Here is an 18398-nt window from a genome sequence, read left to right on the forward strand (position 1 = left end):
TTTTCTCCACTGCTAACATCTATAGGCTGGCCTTTGAAGCAGAAAGATCAGCACCTTTCTCCTGTGTTATCCTCAAAATTTGTGTTGTGAAAGGGGTGAACAAAGAGAAAGAGTCTAAAGAAGGATGAATAAGAAGACTGGAAGGTGATATAAGTTTCCTGGCTAGGTAATATAAAGATCAACCTACATGAAAATGTTGTTCCTCTTGGAACCCTATCCTTCACCACTCTTACTGCATATAGGAATATATAAAATATATCTCAATGTATTAAAAATACTAGCTGATTTTTTTTTTCTTTTCCAGGTGTCATGGGTTAGCAAGCATGGTCCCAGAAGCGATTTTCTTGCAAAGAGGTTCTGACAGCTTCCTCTGTGACCTAACAGAACCTATCAGCTGGCTAGTTTGAATATGGACCATTTTTTAAGCCACTTAGAATTTTGACTGCCTCTGTGGTCCACATTTAAGAATGGACAAACCCCGGGGGGCCTCTCTCTCTTGCTGCTGGCTGGAGGACTGGTAAATGGGCTGGGCCCATGTGGGGCCCAGCAGCCCTGCCGGGCCATGCCGGGACCTGCTCAGGTCAGGCTGGGCTGGGCCACAGCCATCCTGGAGCCGATGGGCCCTGTTCCACCCATGGCCCCCCAGCCCTGCTATGTGCAGACAGGCTGCTCCCCCTCTCCAGTGCAGCCAAAGATGAAGATTCAGCTGAAGCTGCACCGCTGCCTGGCAAAGATCATGTGACCAACAGCGATAAGCGAAATTCCAGCTGCAAGACCCAGGTGAGATTAACCCTTTTAGTGCTGTGAAGAGCTGAAAACCTGAGGGAGGAGAAAGAGGAGATGCTTAAAGCTGAAAATCTGCTGTAAAGCTATGGGTGGTGATGGACTATGATATATCAGAGTACCCGTTGTAATTTCATGAAAGCATGGGGGGTGGAACGTTCAAACTGTACTTGTGAGCAAAAGCACCTGTGCTGGAATAAGCAAATGCTGAAGCAGCTGTAATTTGATGAGAAGTTTGAACAGGGAGAGATGGAAGTGATGCTGAAAACCTGAGGGAAGAGAAAGAGGAGATGTTTAAAGCTAAAATTCTGTTGTAAAGCTGTGATATATCAGAGTACCCGTTGTAATTTCATGAAAGCATGGGGGGTGGAGCGTTCGACTTGTACTTGAGAGCAAAAGCACCTGCGCTGAGATAGGCAGATGCTGAAGCAGCTGTAATTTCATGAGAAGTTTGAACAGGGAGAGATGGAAGCGATGAGGACTTTTGCTCCAAATGGAAAAGGAGAAGACTTCAGTTCCTAGAGATGCTCCCAGAGATGGTCTTATAGATGAAGATGATGAGGACCCTTTTTCTCCCAGGGAAGGAGGAGGGCCTCTGTTCTTAGAGATAAAATGCTCCCAGAGATGGGTGAAGAGAACTTTTGTTTCTGAACAGCTCAACCTTAAAATTGTACCCCATTAGCTCAAGATTGGACCCTCGAAAGCCGTTGTGGAAAAGCTGCAAGTTGTGGGAGGGGACTCCCACATAACGCAAGCAGAGAACCAACCCAGGCAGCTGTCTCATTATGGTAATGTCTCCATAGTATGAACAAGAGAGACTCCACTTCCTAAATGGACTGAACAAGGTTATTATGGAAGTGGTAAACAGACTGAACATCTCAAGGGTTGTCTTTTTACATTGTCAGTGGGAGAAGGGAGAAAGGTGGGGGGAGGAGAAGTGTTCTGAAGGTGTGGTATGATTTAATTTTTTTTTTTTCCTTCTTAGGAAATTCTTCTTAGGATAGACCTTCTTAGATCTATTAATAAACTTCTGTATATTCTTTCAAGTTTGGTGCCTGCTTTGCTTTTCTCCTGATTCTTATCTCACAGAAGGTAAACAGTAATGAGTATTTTGGACCAAATGACTACACTAAATTGGTGTTTCTGCCTGGTTTACAAACTGAACCTGCTACACCAGGGAAGTTTTAATAGAAGCAAGATCTTTATTTCATATAAAATAACAAATTTGGAGAGGTTACAAGATACATTGTCTCCAACTGCACTGTCATTAATGTTTAATTTTTTAAATACAAAGACAGGACAATTTTATTAAATCAATAAAAAGCCAGTCTAAAACTTGAAGCCTTCTACAACCCTGCCAAACCTCTCTCCTGGGAGAAGGGAGATTAATTTCTGTTCCGGGTAGCCTTCCCTAGTGATCAAACCACCTGACTAGAGAATTTAAAATTCCCAAAATCTCATGGATGGCACTTGAGCTTTGATGTTACTTAACTCTAAATGCGAGGGGAGGTGTGGGGGCTGCAGCTGTAAGAGCACTGCAGGCAGAGCAGAGTTTTTCTCTCTCTTTGCTCACCTCTCCTTTAAAGAGCTTCTAAACACCTGCCGCTCACATTAACTGCAATTTGTGGAAGCCAAACCAGTCTGGAAATCAGCCCCAATGCCCACACGACAACGTGCATTAAAATGAAGCACTCTGGTACTTCAACATCAGCAAGTCACTAATAATCTAAATAACTAATAATTACTGGAAACCACCTGTATACAGCCTGCCTGAAAGGCTTCTATTGCTGAAATACCAAGCAAGCAAATGCCTCACTCTTTCAACATCCAATTTAGCTTAATATGCTATCTGCACATCTGCTTTTTCAAAAAGCTATTAAACAAATTATATTGTAGTACATCTTTTTTTTTTTTTTTTAAACAACCCACCAATTCAGAACTTACTCGCACCCCTCTGTATAATTTTTGTGCCAGGAATAGACTGAAATACTGATGAAGCCATTTTAGGAGCTATTCACTGTTGCTAAGAGGACATCAACACAACTGTTAGCCAGCACCAGGCATGGTAGAGAATAAGAGGATAATGTTTCAGTGGATTTTTTGTCTAGCTTCATGGTCTAAATCAAAGGAACAATAGAAGATATTTTCTTTTGTTGTTAAAACCTCCCATTAGTAGTTCAATGTTATTTAGTCAGCTGAACTGGCATTTGTTCTAAACAAATCCACCAATGAGCTGTTTTAGTGCAGCCAATAAATCACCATTAGTCTCATTTAGGAAATAAAATACGATTTTCAAAACGCAGCACAAGCACTGATGTTCATTACAACAGGCATGTAGCTACCTACGTAACAAATGTGGGATCACATCAGCTCTAACATACACAACATTACTGTGTCTGCACAAGAGAAGGATGGTGCACAAATTTCTGTTCCAACTGATGTGTACCTGCACGTGGCAAATGTTGGATATTTCATAAGGTAGATTTCCTTGTTGCATGTTTCCCCAGCTGCCAAGATCACTTAGCAATGCATTTTGAAACTGCTTTAAGGAGATCTTCATGACTTCAGATTTGTACAGTAATGTGTTTGTTCATTTTACCTGAGTTGAAAGCATCTGTGGCATTGTCAGGAGGCAGAAATTCCCCCAGGATTTTTAAGCATACTGGCACTTTCCTATCAACACTGGACATTAAAGTGATAAGGGCTGTGAATGCAGAGAAAAGTGCTGAACTTGACTTTTCTTGCATAAAGCAAACATCATGGGGCTCATCTCTTTTAATATAGTCGTGATCTATGATATAAAACCTTACTTCTTAGTAGATTACTTACCTAGGTGTGCAACAGTTATTTAAAAACAGGTAGGGGTTTTTTTAGACAAGGGTAAAGACAAAGAGATATTTATTTTTTTTATTTAAAGCGAGCAGTGAAGAAGGCTAAAGGAGAAACTGGAAAGGCACAGTGTGTTACCTGACATGTGGATGATTCCCCCATCTGTGAACTCAGATACAGATGGCCCAGGGAGGTCTTGGAATCTCACTCCCTGGAGACATTCCAAACCCACCTGGATGTGTTCCTGGGTCACCTGCTTCAGGTGACCTTGTCTTAGCAGGGGGGATGGACTGGATGATCTCCAGAGGCCCCTTCCAACCTTAGAAATTCTGTGATTCTGTGATCTATAGCCTGTATGCCTACATACTACCTGTATGACTACAAACAGGATTATAGGAGCATCTTTTCGTTTCCTTGTTGTGAGGTGCTGGCTCTACTGTTATCGTTGTTTCCTTATTGTTTAGTTGCCATCTGAAGATCTAAAAAGATCTGGTTTAATGGGAGACAAACAAACAAACAAAAAACTTCAAAAAGGAAAGAAAAGCCAATAATTTTTAAAAAATGTTCATTTTGGAGAGTTTTTAATAAAAGAATTCCAATTTTTAAGTCCTATTTTTTATTTCCTATTGCTGCATGAAAGATTAAAATAAACAACCACTTCCCTAATTAGAAATCAAAAATATTAAAAAAGGTATGTGAAAATAATACATTACAGAATCAAACTTTGAGAAATGTATTTTTCTTCCCTTCTTGACTTTCAGCTCAGACCATTTTTATACTTTTATTACCAGCATAGTAGAAATATTCTCAGGAAAATGGATGATTTCAGAGGGCAGGGACAGTTCCAGGACAAGAGAGACAGAAGGCTGCACACACAGTCTTGACAAACTGGTATCACAGAATAAAGGCACCACACCAAAAATGAAGATTTTAAAGGAATTGACTCAAGTACCTTCAACCTTTCCCTTACATAAGAACACTGTATTTTAAATGACAGGAAAATTGCTAGCTATCCACTTTGAAACCCTCAGACCAAGACGACACAACAGGAGACAACAGGAAATGTGAAAATTGGCCCAGCCTGATCTGCAGGAACAAGATCTGAAAGATATCATCCTTCTTTGGCTCTGGTACACATGAAAATTGACCTTAGGAGCTGTACTTTATTGGCCTGCACACAAATGGCACAACTGGGTAAAAAGGGCTCTGTACGGGAGTAGAAATGAGTTGTTGTTTCCCCCTTTCTCCATGCTAAAATTCTCCCTCCACCCCGAGGAAATGCCACCTCTTGCCTAGATGAATCAGAAAAGAAAGAAAGGAAGAAGAAAAGAAAAAGAAATTCTTCCTTTTCAGTGCATTTGGTATGTGAGAAATCAATATTCAGCCATGGACTGAATCTGATCTGTAATCTCAAACCCAATAATCCATTCTTGATGCTTCAACCAGGATTTTAGTAGAGGAAGGCCAAGTTTAGCCCTGGCACCAGGCACTGTGTCAACCTGGAATGCCAATATGGTGATATGAATTCAGGCATCTAACCAGAAAATATGGGATATGGAACATCAGGGAGCTTGTCTTGAAGTACCCACTATAATTCTGGTTTAGGTAAATTCATAATTAAATTCTTAATCTTTCCATACACAGTCAACATCTGAAAGCAACAAAGCAACTCCCATCCCCTGCTTCCTGGGATTTTCACACTAAAATACCTAAAGTTCTTATATTTTAAAACATATAAAGTTCCAGCTGTGTGGAGTGAGTGGATTATTACACTTTAATGCAGCAAGAAGTGCACACAGGAGGGATCTACGTGTTGCACTTTGTGAGGTCAGCATCTTCATTCCTCTCTGCGTGTCAACAGCCCAGAATGTTCTGTCACTACAACAAGGTGGCTAAATGTTTTAATAGGAAACAGTGTTTGCTTCTTCAGTCCTCGGGAGGCAGACAGAATAGCTGCGTATTTAAAAATTGAAAGTAAGATGTGAAGATACATTAGAATTTAAAGATTTCCTTAGTCAACAGACCACAGGCACAGGAATACAAGAAATGCTATGGCTGAGAATGAGGCTTATTCAAGGTCTGTTTGTTACAGACTAAAGGAAGAAATGTAGAATCACAGAATGGTTGGAAGGGACCTTCAAGTTCATCTTGTTCCAACCCCCTGCCATAGGCAGGGACACCTTTCACCAGACCACATTACTCAAAGCCTCATCCAACCTGTCCTTGAACAGTTCCAGGGATGGATCAGCCACAGCTTCTCACACCATATTCCTACCAACACACGTGCATACAGCCAAAAGTACACCTGAACAAAATTATACACCCACGTTAATTTACATAATGTGAGTGAAGGAGAATTCTTTGTCATTTCCATGCTTGTTGCTTTGATGATATCTAATGGCAAAATCTAAATGCTTTGAGGACCATATTCCTGTTGTTTACGAGCACAGCTAGCAATGCCTATGACAGAAGTGATAACATTAGGGTTTTGTTCCACAGCTCAGCCACAGAGTGTCTGAAAATATCCCAAGTGCTTTCCCAAAGCATTGAGAGACGGTGAATGAAGACTTGTACAAACATGACAAACGTACGTCAACACTGAAAATCAGACCCTGCAGTTTTAAGAATTTTTTTGTTTTTTGGCATTTGTGCTGAAAATGTTCCAAACTGCAGCCAATCGTTAGCCTGTTGCCTCATCTCTCACTTCACCAAGCTTTGGTACTTGCCACTGAGGGAGCAGCCCTTTAAATCGTGGTTCACATCCAACCCCTTAAAAGGGCACCCTCAAGTTTAATGACCCTGACAAAAATGAACAATGTTGAAACAAGTTATAGAAGAAAAATCAGTTAGAAATCAAAGTACATCTCTCCTAAAGCCTGGGCTCCTGCAGCAAGCCTTGTCAGTACCAGACTCTCTGCCTTTCTCCTCAAAACCAGCATAAATCTCACAAATGTGATTATTGTTCCAGAATCACAGGGAATATTTCTTGCTTTGGACTTTTTTTTTTTTTTTTAATGTTTCATTCAAGTAGCCCTTAATAGGCATTCATGTCACTGTTTGAATTAAAGAGCATTAAAAGCAAATATTTCTCACAGACAGAACAGTGAGACATATGTCAACCCTTTGCTGCCTGTAGAAGGTCAATGTGGAATTCCACTGAAAAATTCCTCTCTTACACACATAAGAGCTTTTATTCCATAGAGTTCAAACAGATCAGAAGAACTGTCCAACAAACTACCTTTTTCATCATCATCAGCTGATCTCCAAGGTGTGGTTGTCTGATGCTACTGAAGACTAAAATGTTTCAGATATTCTTGGACAGAAGATATAAAGTATATGCATGGGGTTGGTTGCCAGATATCTCTGAAGATACATATTTCACTGTTCTGTATAATTTGGAGTTTCTAGGGTTTATGTACAGAAATACCACATTTTCATAATTCATCTGAGAAGAAATTAAATTAATGTCTGTTAATTGCCTGTGGGTATAGAGCGGCTTTTCATTTGGCTTGGGGTAACTGCTCAAAGAATTAAATAGCCACATTTCCAACCAAATGAAACTACATAAAGGTTTAAATCCCCTATGAATTCTAAAAAGAATTTTCCTACTATGAGTTCTGCCTGTTTTCTTCAGTCACTTCAGCCAGGCTAACTGGTCAAGAGACAGAGACTTACTATAAGCATCATTTTTATTCACTGAACATCAGTGGATGCTCTAGTCACTAAACATTTTGATGAAATTACCTATCTAGTTAGCTCTTGGATCTTGCCACTAATTGTCTCTTGGCTGGATCCAGAGCAACCATGATCAGCTCTTCCAATCTGTGCTTGCAGGGGTCCCTGTATCCTTTCCAAAACTTCATTTCACAGTCTCACTCCTGCATAGATATCTATTCAATACAAAATAGCCTGGCACCCTGCTCCTATCTCAAGGTGGAAGAATGATTTCATGTACACTGGGAAACGTTGTGATTGTGTTGTGATCTGCATTTGTTTCTGTGTTTGGACACCTTTTAGTTTCTTTGTGGTTTTACTCCCTTTACAGAAAAACAAAACCAAACTCACCCCAAATCCACAGAATCAATACCACTCACTTGACCCAAGGGCTACCATTAAAGCTCACATCCCAGCAAATTCCTTCACATACTGTTTTTCTCATTCTATTTCAAATACTTCCTTCTTCCTCCAACACACCAGGCAATTTGTACTTCAGCAGCTTGCAGATATTGAACTGATTTCCATAAAGGCTCACCAAGCATTCCTACTTCATGCCACAAGTGGTCTTTTTTAGCTCATATTTAACAAGGGAGCTTTAGAATTGGCAAAGAGGAAACCTGGCTGAAGATCTTGGCAAATGACTACGAACCCACATTTATTCTTACTGCAGTCTCATGATTTTTGTCTAAACCTGAAATCTCTCCTTGAATATTTTTGAAACTTTTTTTGCATAGCAATGATTACAGGTGGAAAAGAGGAGTCTTTCCAAATCTTTAATGCTTTGATCAAGTATTACCTCTTTTTTAAGCCTTCATAGAATCACAGAATATTCTGAGTTGGAAGGGACCCACAAGGATCATTGAGTTGAACTCTTGGCCCTCAACAGGACACCCCAACAATCCCACCATGTGCCTGAGTGGTGTCGAAATGTTTATTGAACTTCAGCAGGCTTGGTGCCGTGACCACTTGCCTGGGAGCCTGTTCCAGTGTCCAGCCACCCTCTGAATGAAGAACCTTTTCTTAATATCCAACCTAAACCTGCCCTGACACAACTTCAGGCCATTCCCTTGGGTCCTGTCACTGGTCACCAGAGAGAAGAGATCAGTGCCTGCCCCTCTGTCTTCTGTGAGGGAGCTGTAGACTGACAGGAACCTGCATGTCCCTTTCGTGAAATATATACAAAATATTGCACACGGCATGACTTTTTTGGGAAACATCCTGGACTTGGTCAGTTTATCACTTCAAAGGCAGATCTAGCCTGAGATCTTAACGCTAACTTTTGCTACAACTGTAGTTTTCAAATAGATTCTGCCTGACAGCACAGCCAAAGAGCAAGGGATTTAACACAAATGAACAAACAAACCAACCAAAACCAAACGACTTTATTAAAGAATGAAAGATAATTTTAAAGGTTAAATGTATTAAATTTTAATAAAGAATGATCAGCATAGAATGGCATAATTTTGCACTAGGTTATATCTATACAGCCTGACTAGCTCTGGTAGGAAGGGACAAAAAGCAGAACTTTATTTTTTGAAAGACTGGGAACCGAGTGCCTTATGAAGAAGGCAGGTTCCCCAGGGCCAGTGGCTCTGGAATGATAAACAATGAGTTTGAGCAGCAGTAGTTTCAAAGAAGAGTCACAAACTCCATTCCCATTAAGTGTTTTCAGCTATAAAAATCCATCAGCCTCTCAGAAAAAACAAAAAAACTGAATGTGCACATGCAGCACTGTGTTTGTAGTGATCTTTACATGTAACAAATATAAAAACAGAGATGAGATGACCACTGGACACATCATGGTATGAAGATCACATGGAATGCCCAGAAAACATGGCAGCGAGAGTGAACATGGAAGACACACTCAATAACCACACTGAGACCCAGCACAAGGGCTGACACCAAGCACACCAGGCAATGGCAGAGGACACTGAAAGAACTTCTTCGTGTGGGATTCAGCTCTATATTTGTGCTTATGAATTTAGATGACTCTGTCTGCACTTAGGTACTCTCCCCATTGCAGCCAATAGAATTGATGGAGACTGGAGGGTTTCCAGTGCACTCTAAAACAGGAAAATCAGAATTGAAGTCAGTTACCTGAGTAGACTGTTTCTAAGTCTCTCATTATTTCCATGAATTTTAAAAGTTTTGAAATTCTTTTATAATCCCTTAATTTCTCCAGTAACCTCTTTGAAACCAGAATAAAGTCTGCCAGTGGTAGTCTCTGAGCTTCCCTGAAGAATTAATACTTCAGTATTGGCAATTTCCCTAAAACAAAGTGCCATAGAATAAAAAAACACGTATTAAAGCCTCGATCTTTATATTACTATGTGAAAATATTTATCTTTTAAAAAAAAAAATTAACTTTTTCTCAAATGTATTCAAACATCAAATTCAACAAAAAAGTTATTAGGTAAAGTGCTTTTAAAGTTATATAAGTCACAAATCATATTTGTTAACTTAGCTGACCCTAATATGGTAATTAACATAGAATTAATTTCTCTTGAGAAGATATAAAACATATGAAATCAAGACAATCTGGAATCCAGCCCAGCAAAAGGGTTATATAAAAAGGATGTACTGAACCATTTAGTCAACAAAACTGCACTAATCTTTTGAAAGGAGATTCTAAATGCTAAATTTTAAAGTGATAGAATAAATAAAACCTTCAGGACTTTATTCCTAACCCCATGAAGCAGAATATTAATTACATCTTCAGAATGAGATAATTTCATAGGCATAAACATGGCTCACAGGTTAACAATCCTTTTTGCTAGAGGGTTTTGTCAGCTGGGAATATTAATTCATTTAAAGAAAAAAACCACCAAAAAACAAAAATAAGATCAAAAAACCCAGACACATGCTCCCAGTTTTATTGCAATGGCAAGGGACAAATCTGGCACCAAAATTTAGTGGCCAAATCATTGACTCAGTCTCTCTATTAAAAAACCTCCAGCTAAAACCTGGAGAACAGGGACATGCTATTAAAAAATAGATTCATAACCTGGTTTTAAAAATAAAAACAGCACAAATGATCCAAGGAAGGTGAATAAATTCACCAAGAAATGAGAGCAGTGAACAAAAGAATGGTTAAGGAAATAAGGAGTCCTCTTCAGGAGGTCCCACAGCCTCACACAGAGAACCCACAGTCTCAAAAGTGATGAGAACTAAGCAGGTATTTGCTATTCTCTAACCTCCATAACCTCCAGGTACTTTTCTGTCAGGGAAGAGGACCTATCCCTTGTTCCTTTGCAAACTTTGAATCTTCAGTTTCTTTGAGGCTCCCAAAATGTTGAAACATGATCCTGAGATGAGCATGAATAAACTATGGAAGAAAAACAAAGCTGAAGTCTGAAAGTGTCATGATACAGGATTGTACCTCCAAGAAAAATAAAATTGTGTGAGCAGCATCAAATGGACAAGGCACCACTCAAATGCATTTGCCTTAAGAACCTTTGGAACTCAAAGTTGTGGTTCACGCAACACATTGGCAATAAACAAAACAAAAATACAAAACAAAACAAAACAAAAAAAGGAGGGCAATTTTCAAACAGGAATGTGTTGTTTTCTCCTAGGGCTTCAGAAGTCAAACAGGCATAAAGGCAGTATATTTCTTTCAATAAATGTATGGTTGCGTAATTCACAACTGGTGATTTCTAATGCCCCCACTTTATTAAGCCAAATCAGCCTGGACCTGTTGGACAACACAGCAAAGAAACATAAAAAAACCTACTGGACAGAGAAGCTGACTTTTCATGCCAACAGTCTAAATATACCTCCATCATTGCTCACAAAGACTAAACACATACCTGAATCCTCAAAAAGACTAAGCAAAGTTATCAAAGGAACCCCTAAAGATACCTAAATATGATAAATACATTTAATATTTTGCACCTGCAGTTAAAAACAGGTAGACTTTGTAAAGAGGACACAAAAAGTGAAGCTTTATTAGGCACTGAATAGTTTCCATGTCATTTAGATCCGTTCTTTGCCCTTGGCAAGTAACCCTTCCCCTTGCCTCTTTGTACAGCCTTGGCACTAGGGGTCCATCATTCCCAATGTTTAGCTCTCGAGGCTCAGACAGCTGAACATATTTAGTCTTATAAATAGAAAAAACATTTGTGTCAGCCACTACACTATGTTAATTCCCTAAATTGCCATATTTTCATTACTTGTTACGAAACATCCCTTTATCCTCCCTCTCCCCCCACCCCCCATCAGGGAATGATCTCTTGTGTAAAGGAGAGAAATGTGGTTATATGTTTAATTAATCCTCACGTTAGATCATAGTTTCTCACAGAGAAATGCTTAAATTTGAAGAAGGTAAAGAAAGAATATCAACAAAATGGGAGATCCTCTTTCTCAAAAAAAAAAGTTCAGATCTTCTGTCCAGTTAAAGTCCCCCTAATTGCAATACTTCAAACATTATTCATTTCACCCACATTGGAACAGGTTTCCCAGGGAAATGGATGTCCCATCCCTGAAAATGTCCAAGGCCAGGTTGGACTGGGGTTTGAGCAACCTGGTTTAGTGGAAGGTGTCCCTGCCCATGGCAGTGGGGCTGGTCTTTAAGGTCCATTCCAACCCAAACCATTCTGTGATTCTATGATATTATTTCCTTTCCCCTTTGTCAGGAGAAGCTTGCAGAAATTATAATTCTCTGCCTCTTAAGTCACACTCTCACCACAGTGGATTCCCATATGAACAAAAGAAGATTCTTTGCTTCCATAACAGGACAAACTTCCTTTTCTTCTTCCTGTTCTCCCCATATAATCTGCCACAATACAGGAAATTTTACTGTAGCACTGAATAGCCTTTGCAATAAACAAATTTATAATGGGTGGCTTCAGTGCCCTCACTTAGCAAAACTTCCTTTGAATTATATATATATATATATATATATATATATAGGTCATATATATTACTATGTATACACATATCTAAAATATGTACTCTTATAAGCAATATGGTTATTTTCATTTACTGGAGAACCAGATAATCAAATAACTATCATCATATTTCACAGGGCAATGAGGCAGCAATTAATTTGTTAATAATTGTGCAGTGCTTTGAAAAGGTAAAGAGCTCAAAGTACTATAATTAAGAAATTGCTAAATGTTGATAAACTGAAAACCAAAATTTCATATCTGAAATTGCTACAGAGCTATTCACCCTCCATCTGTGGATACTGTTCTTGCAGCAGCTATTGAATGCACACAGCAGTATGCCTGAGATAGCTTTGTTCTGAAAAACTAGCAGGTGAAACACTGGTCTTATTCAATACAATAAACACACTGCCCTGACATCAGAGGGTCTCTGTCTTCAGACTATACCAGCTACTAGGAAGAAAATTACTCCATGCCAGTCAAAACAAGGACAGAGACTAGCTTTTATGGTGAATTTTTTTGAGTTTAGGCACTGAGAGATGATTTTGTTTTTTGTTTTATTACCTCAAGAAGCCACCTTGTCTGCACACAATGATTGACTGCAATCATTGGCTATGTACAGATAGGGTCATAGAGTGGTTTGATTTGGAATGGACCTTAAAGACCATCCAGTTCTGAAACCCCTGCCATGGGCAGGGATACCTTCCACTAGACAAGGTTTCTTCAAGCCCCATCCAACCTGGCCTTGAACATTGCCAGGGATGGGGCATCCCCAGCTTCTCTGCATAACCTGTACCAGTGCCTCACCGCCCTCACAGTGAAGAAAGTCTTCCTAATATCTAATCCAAAGCTCCTCCATTTCAGTTTGAAGGCACTGCCCCTTGACCTATCTCTACATGCTCTTGTGAAATGTCCCTCTCCATGGGCTTCAGCAACTTTGTATGGGAAAGGCAGGTATGAAAAAAGGCTTCTCTGCTTCTGTGCTTGGAGATCAGCTTCAACAGCTTAAAATACCCAGAACTAGCGGAAACTCTTTAAAATTTCATCATGTTCTTTGGAATATACTCATATTTCAAATCAAGATGAATTTTTGCTTTGAAGCAGGCCCTGAAATTTTTGCTTTGTCTCATATTCTCTAATATCATTAGAGTCTCTTTGGCAATCCATTTGCCACAAAGTTCTGTCACCCCATTCTGCATCGATCTATGGAGGACAGTGACCTGCAGCAAAGAATGACTTGGGATGGGATCAACCTTGTTTACTGCAGTGGTTAACTATTTGTACCACCAACAGAAGAAGAACAGCATTGCTGTAGCTCAGACACTGTAAAAAAATGTGTGAGGGAATTATTTTCTGTTGTCTACTAGAACTCATGAAGAAATCAGCCTGTTCTTTAACTTGAACCAGAGAGCTCAACTGATATGCTGTCTCTCTAGAAAAGGAATTAAGTAAAAACACCCTTCCACTAATGAAAAAAACCTAATTAAAGGTGGTGTGATTTGCCTTCTGTGTTCTCTCTCAGTACCACCTGCAAAAACTGGTCTCAGTGGTTGTGTACAGAGGATTTATACAGTGAACCTGTTTGAAACACCTATAAAAACAAAACCGGCTTTTCCAGACAAATCTTGATACTGAGGTCAAGGTGGATGCACAGCAGCTCAAGTCCATTTGCAGTCTAACCTGATTTTGAAGGCACAACAACCAGGGTAGAGAGAGTACACATTAATAGTGCAAACTTGTGCCTAAATCCATATAAACAAAGCTTCAGGGGATTAGACTTTTCTACCCACATCATCTTCCAAATCCCTCTGCTTTGTTTTGTGGTAAGTCTTCATGTTGTCTGTCAAACCTGGAGCTGGTACCGCTGGATTGATTGCTCCCAAAACGTTTCCTCACATTTCTAGCAAAATTAAACAAATTTAAACCACAGCTCAGTTTGCTTTCAAAAATATATACAGATCTACTACTGTATTTGATTTTTTGGTAGTAGTCAAACGATCTGCAGGCTCTCCCTGCATGCAAATAAATCATAGAGCTGAAAAACAGCATTTGAGGCATTATGGTCTACAGTCACTTCTGGTAATAGAAGCATGGGGAGCACAGCCATGGAGCCTGGGTAGATGGAAAGCCAAGACTCTCCAAGGCTCAATACAACAGTAGGGAGCTTGCTGCATAAAGAAGAAACTTCCAGATTGCATGCAGTTAGGTAGGCAAAACATAGAACTGGTTTGCTTTGCACAGGCCTCTTTTATGGTGGGAGAAAGCCACTAACAACTAGAAAAATGAAATTAAATTAAATAAAATGAATCAATCCTTTGTCCAAAGAGATTTGGCCACATGAGACTGAGGAAACACTCAAAATGCAAAAAAAAAATATTCACTATTCCTCATTTTTTGGTCAGCTATCACGACAAAATGGACTATCCTGAGCAGAGTAAGACAAGGGAGTGTCTCAAAATAACACAGCTCAAACTGACAGCGTGGTGTCTTTGGACATATAGGGTGGAAAGACCCTAATTCTGCAGGAAAACAGCAGCATGGAGAAGTCATTCCTTATGTTGCGCATGTCCAGATAAAACAGAAGAAACTGGGTTATGAATGTTCCCCACAGCATTATGAAGACATTTGAATTATAGAAAACAATCAGTGGGCTTGTTGGTTTTTTCTTTTTTTAAATCAGTCTTATACTACTGGAGGTATCTTACGTTTCTTTTTCAGATTTGCTCTGGAAGTTTCTTGTCTCAGTGCACTACAAAGGCAGGAGACTGTTTTAAAGCGACATATGTTCATGTTCATGTTATAGTTCTGAGACAGAATTATGATCATCAACTTCACTTGATAAAGGCTGCTATCAGTTCTTAACCAGTCTAATTAAGGCTGCTTTTTCCTGAGTGGAAAGATTGCAGCAAAAAAAAAAAAAAAAAACTTCCAGCACCTATGCCTCATCTCCCAATTTTTCGTAGAGTTTTGAGAAGCACACAATGCTGTGTAGCACTTCATGTATTGGGAAAACTTGGAGACATTGCAGGAGAAATATTGGCTGAGGCACAATAAAAGATGATAATCTACCTGGGTATGGCTATCACTATCCAAAAAAAAGAAATTTAATGTGGGTTTGTGGATTTAAGGTGACTCCTCCCCACAGATTCACGTTTACAAAATATAGCCATACTGTATCCATCTCTTTTTCTCTGAAACCCTTACGAGCCCATCTCTACACATTCAAAGACCTGCAGATGAAAGAATAAACAAACAAGACAAGAATAACTGATCCCTCGTCTCCATTTGACACCAATCGTAGTAATGAGACCTTCCTTGGGTAAATAAACAAGCAACATAATTAGTCTGCAATCCAGAGTCTCTTATATTTCTCATTTCAAGCAACATCAATCACCCACATCCCACGTTATTTCCACTCAAGCACGGCATCCTTCTTACTGCTATCACAGAGCATTAGTTCTGTGAGAAATGCCAAACCACATAAGCAAAATGGAACAGAATATTGTTTACAACACTGTATGGAATCCCATAATGTTTTATATTTTCTGCCTAAATTATATATATATATATATATATATATATATATATATATACATACACACACATACATATATACACATACACATTTCCACTTCACATTTGAGCCTTGGCAGGCTCAGAATGATGCTTACTAGCTCAGTTGAGGCATCAGTTCACACTCTTACAAAATGCTCATGTAACTCCCTAGTGAACCAGTCAGATGATGGAAAATAGCTTCCTGATCACAACAGCACAAGCCAAGGAACACAGCACCTTTTATAAAAGCTGACTATTAAAGGATATAAGAGAAGGAAGGGAAGGAAAGGAAAGATGTAATCTGGAACTTTAGGGGACTGCACACCATTTATCTATCACCGTCTCCTGGCCGGCTTGCTGGCTGATGACAAGAGCTACAGATGGAAAAGGTGGGAGGGAGTTAAACGGAAAGCTGTCCAGCTTTTCAGACTGTCAACAGCTCTTCTCTGTTATTTTTTGTGAAGTTTTTTTTCAATTCCCCTGGGGAGAATTGTTCATAGCTTTAATTACTCCCAATTACTAAGAAAGAAAATTGAAACAGAAAACAAAGACACAGCAGTTCTTCTCTGCTCCTGAATTTTGTAAGGATCATGTCACTGACTCCTACCAGCTTCATAGGGACCCTCGGAGAACAATTGCAACAGGTCAGCACAATTTAGGAACAGCTTCTTTCAGGGTTCGGCTGTCTGAAGCTCAGTTATGAGCCAGAGGGACTCATGTTTTACCGAGATCCACACAGATCCAAACTGATACCTGTTACTCTGAGCTTGAACAGTCATGTTTTGTCTAGTGATCTTTTCTCCCAGGTTGAAACTCAACAATTCCCTTAGAACAGCCTGTACTACTGGAAAAATACCACTACAGCTAGATTTAAAATATGACATTGTTTTTCTTCCCTACCCTATCCCTTCCTATCTTCAAAAGCCTTCTCTGTGCAAAGCAAACTGAAGAGAGTAATAAAGTTTGGCAGAGATCTGAAGCCTAAATAGTATCTCACCAAGGCATAAAGTTTCCCAAGCCCTTTGTAATAAATAAATGGCATACTGTAAAACACAAATGAGCATCACTGTGGCTGTGATTTCATTGTCCCAAAGGGGAACCTGTGCCTGGCACAGGGCCAGCCATGTAATTCAATACTGAGACAGAGCACACAAATGGACCTCGGAAGGAGGATCAATTTTAATGTAATCCCATCTACTAATCAAAAGAGAATGAGGGATTAACATTCACCAGGAAACGTCTGCTCAAAGTTGTCATAGCTCATTGATAAATATTGTTTTGTTTTAATTAAGATACAAAATGCCAATTCCAGGTCTAATTTTAGCTGCAAATAATCAGTTATTGAAGATGTGTCTGGCTGAATTGTTTAAAACTCTCTAGAATATTGGGGTTTTTTAACTAGATCAGTCAGCACAGATTGTTTTTTCATACTGCAAGGAGACCACATTCTCATACTATCTTCATCCTCCTGGCATGAGCTGCCCACAGTTTCCTGATTTCCCAATATTCATTGTTGGCCCCATGCTAAACCTGACTCATGACTCTCCATCCACCCCTGTCTATCCACCTGCAAGGCTGTATCCCATTTTGTTTAGCCTATGACATGCTGAAAACAGCAAGTCAATTTGCATGCCTCAAAAGGCCAGATGATGTCTCAAAAACTTAAGTAAGATGTGCCAAAAATAGTTATCTCCTGCATTATCTCATCAGACAGAGCAGAAAACACCATGCCTGGTTTAGGCTGGGTGAGTTTTCCAAAATAAGCACCACTGACTTGTACCAGCAATAATGTGGTCAACAGGACCAGGGCAGTGACTGTGCCGCTGTACTGGGCACTGGTGAGGCCACACCTTGAATCCTCCATTCAGTTTCAGACTCCTGGTGACAAGAAGGACATTGAGGGGCTTGAGCATGTCCAGAGAAGGGAACGGAGCTGAGGAAGGGTCTGGAGCGCAAGTCTGGTGAGAAGCAGATGAGGGAGCTGGGGGCGTTTAGTTTGGGAAAGGAGACTCAGGAGTCTTATCATCCAGGACCTTATCACTCTTTACATCTACCTGAAATGAGGGTGTAGCCAGGTGAGGGTTGCTTTTGTTTCCCAAGCAACAAGTGATAGGATGAGAGGAAATGATCCCAGGTTGTGCCAGGGGAAGATTAGATGGGATATTAGAAAAAATGTCTTCATGGAAAGTGTGGTCAGGCATTGGAAAAGGCTGGCCAGGGAAGTGGTAGTCACCATCCCTGGAGGCATTCAATAACTGTATGGATGTGGCACTTGGGGACATGGTTCAGTGGTGGACTTGGCAGTGCTGAGTTGTTGGACACAATGATCTTGGAGGTCCTTTCCAACCTGAATGATTCTGTAGACTCTAAAGACTACATTCAATGACAAAGCATAAGATTTACATCTTGTGTGCCCTGTGTCACCCCTCTAACCCCTGCATCAATTTTCAGTACTGCCATCTGTAAAAACCAATCCTGTAAATCCTTTGGGATGCACTCATCTTTCAAAAACACCACTGCACAAACAGCCATTTTCAGTGGAATGTGGGGAACTGACACTTGCTTTTGTGACCCACAAGAAGCTTCATCCATAAGCAGGGCAGTGCCTGCAGAAGATGTTGTCCACAC

The 18398-nt window shown here is 39.9% G+C and overlaps 1 protein-coding gene across 7 annotated transcripts in view; it reads right to left on the minus strand.

The window, feature by feature from the left end:
- The window catches only part of FAM135B (family with sequence similarity 135 member B), a 271218-nt gene that overhangs the window by 169916 nt on the left and 82904 nt on the right, over positions 1-18398 (minus strand). The window lies entirely within an intron of this gene.

Source organism: Corvus moneduloides, chromosome 1, assembly GCF_009650955.1.
Source record: "Corvus moneduloides isolate bCorMon1 chromosome 1, bCorMon1.pri, whole genome shotgun sequence".
NCBI classification, from domain to species: Eukaryota; Metazoa; Chordata; class Aves; order Passeriformes; family Corvidae; genus Corvus; species Corvus moneduloides.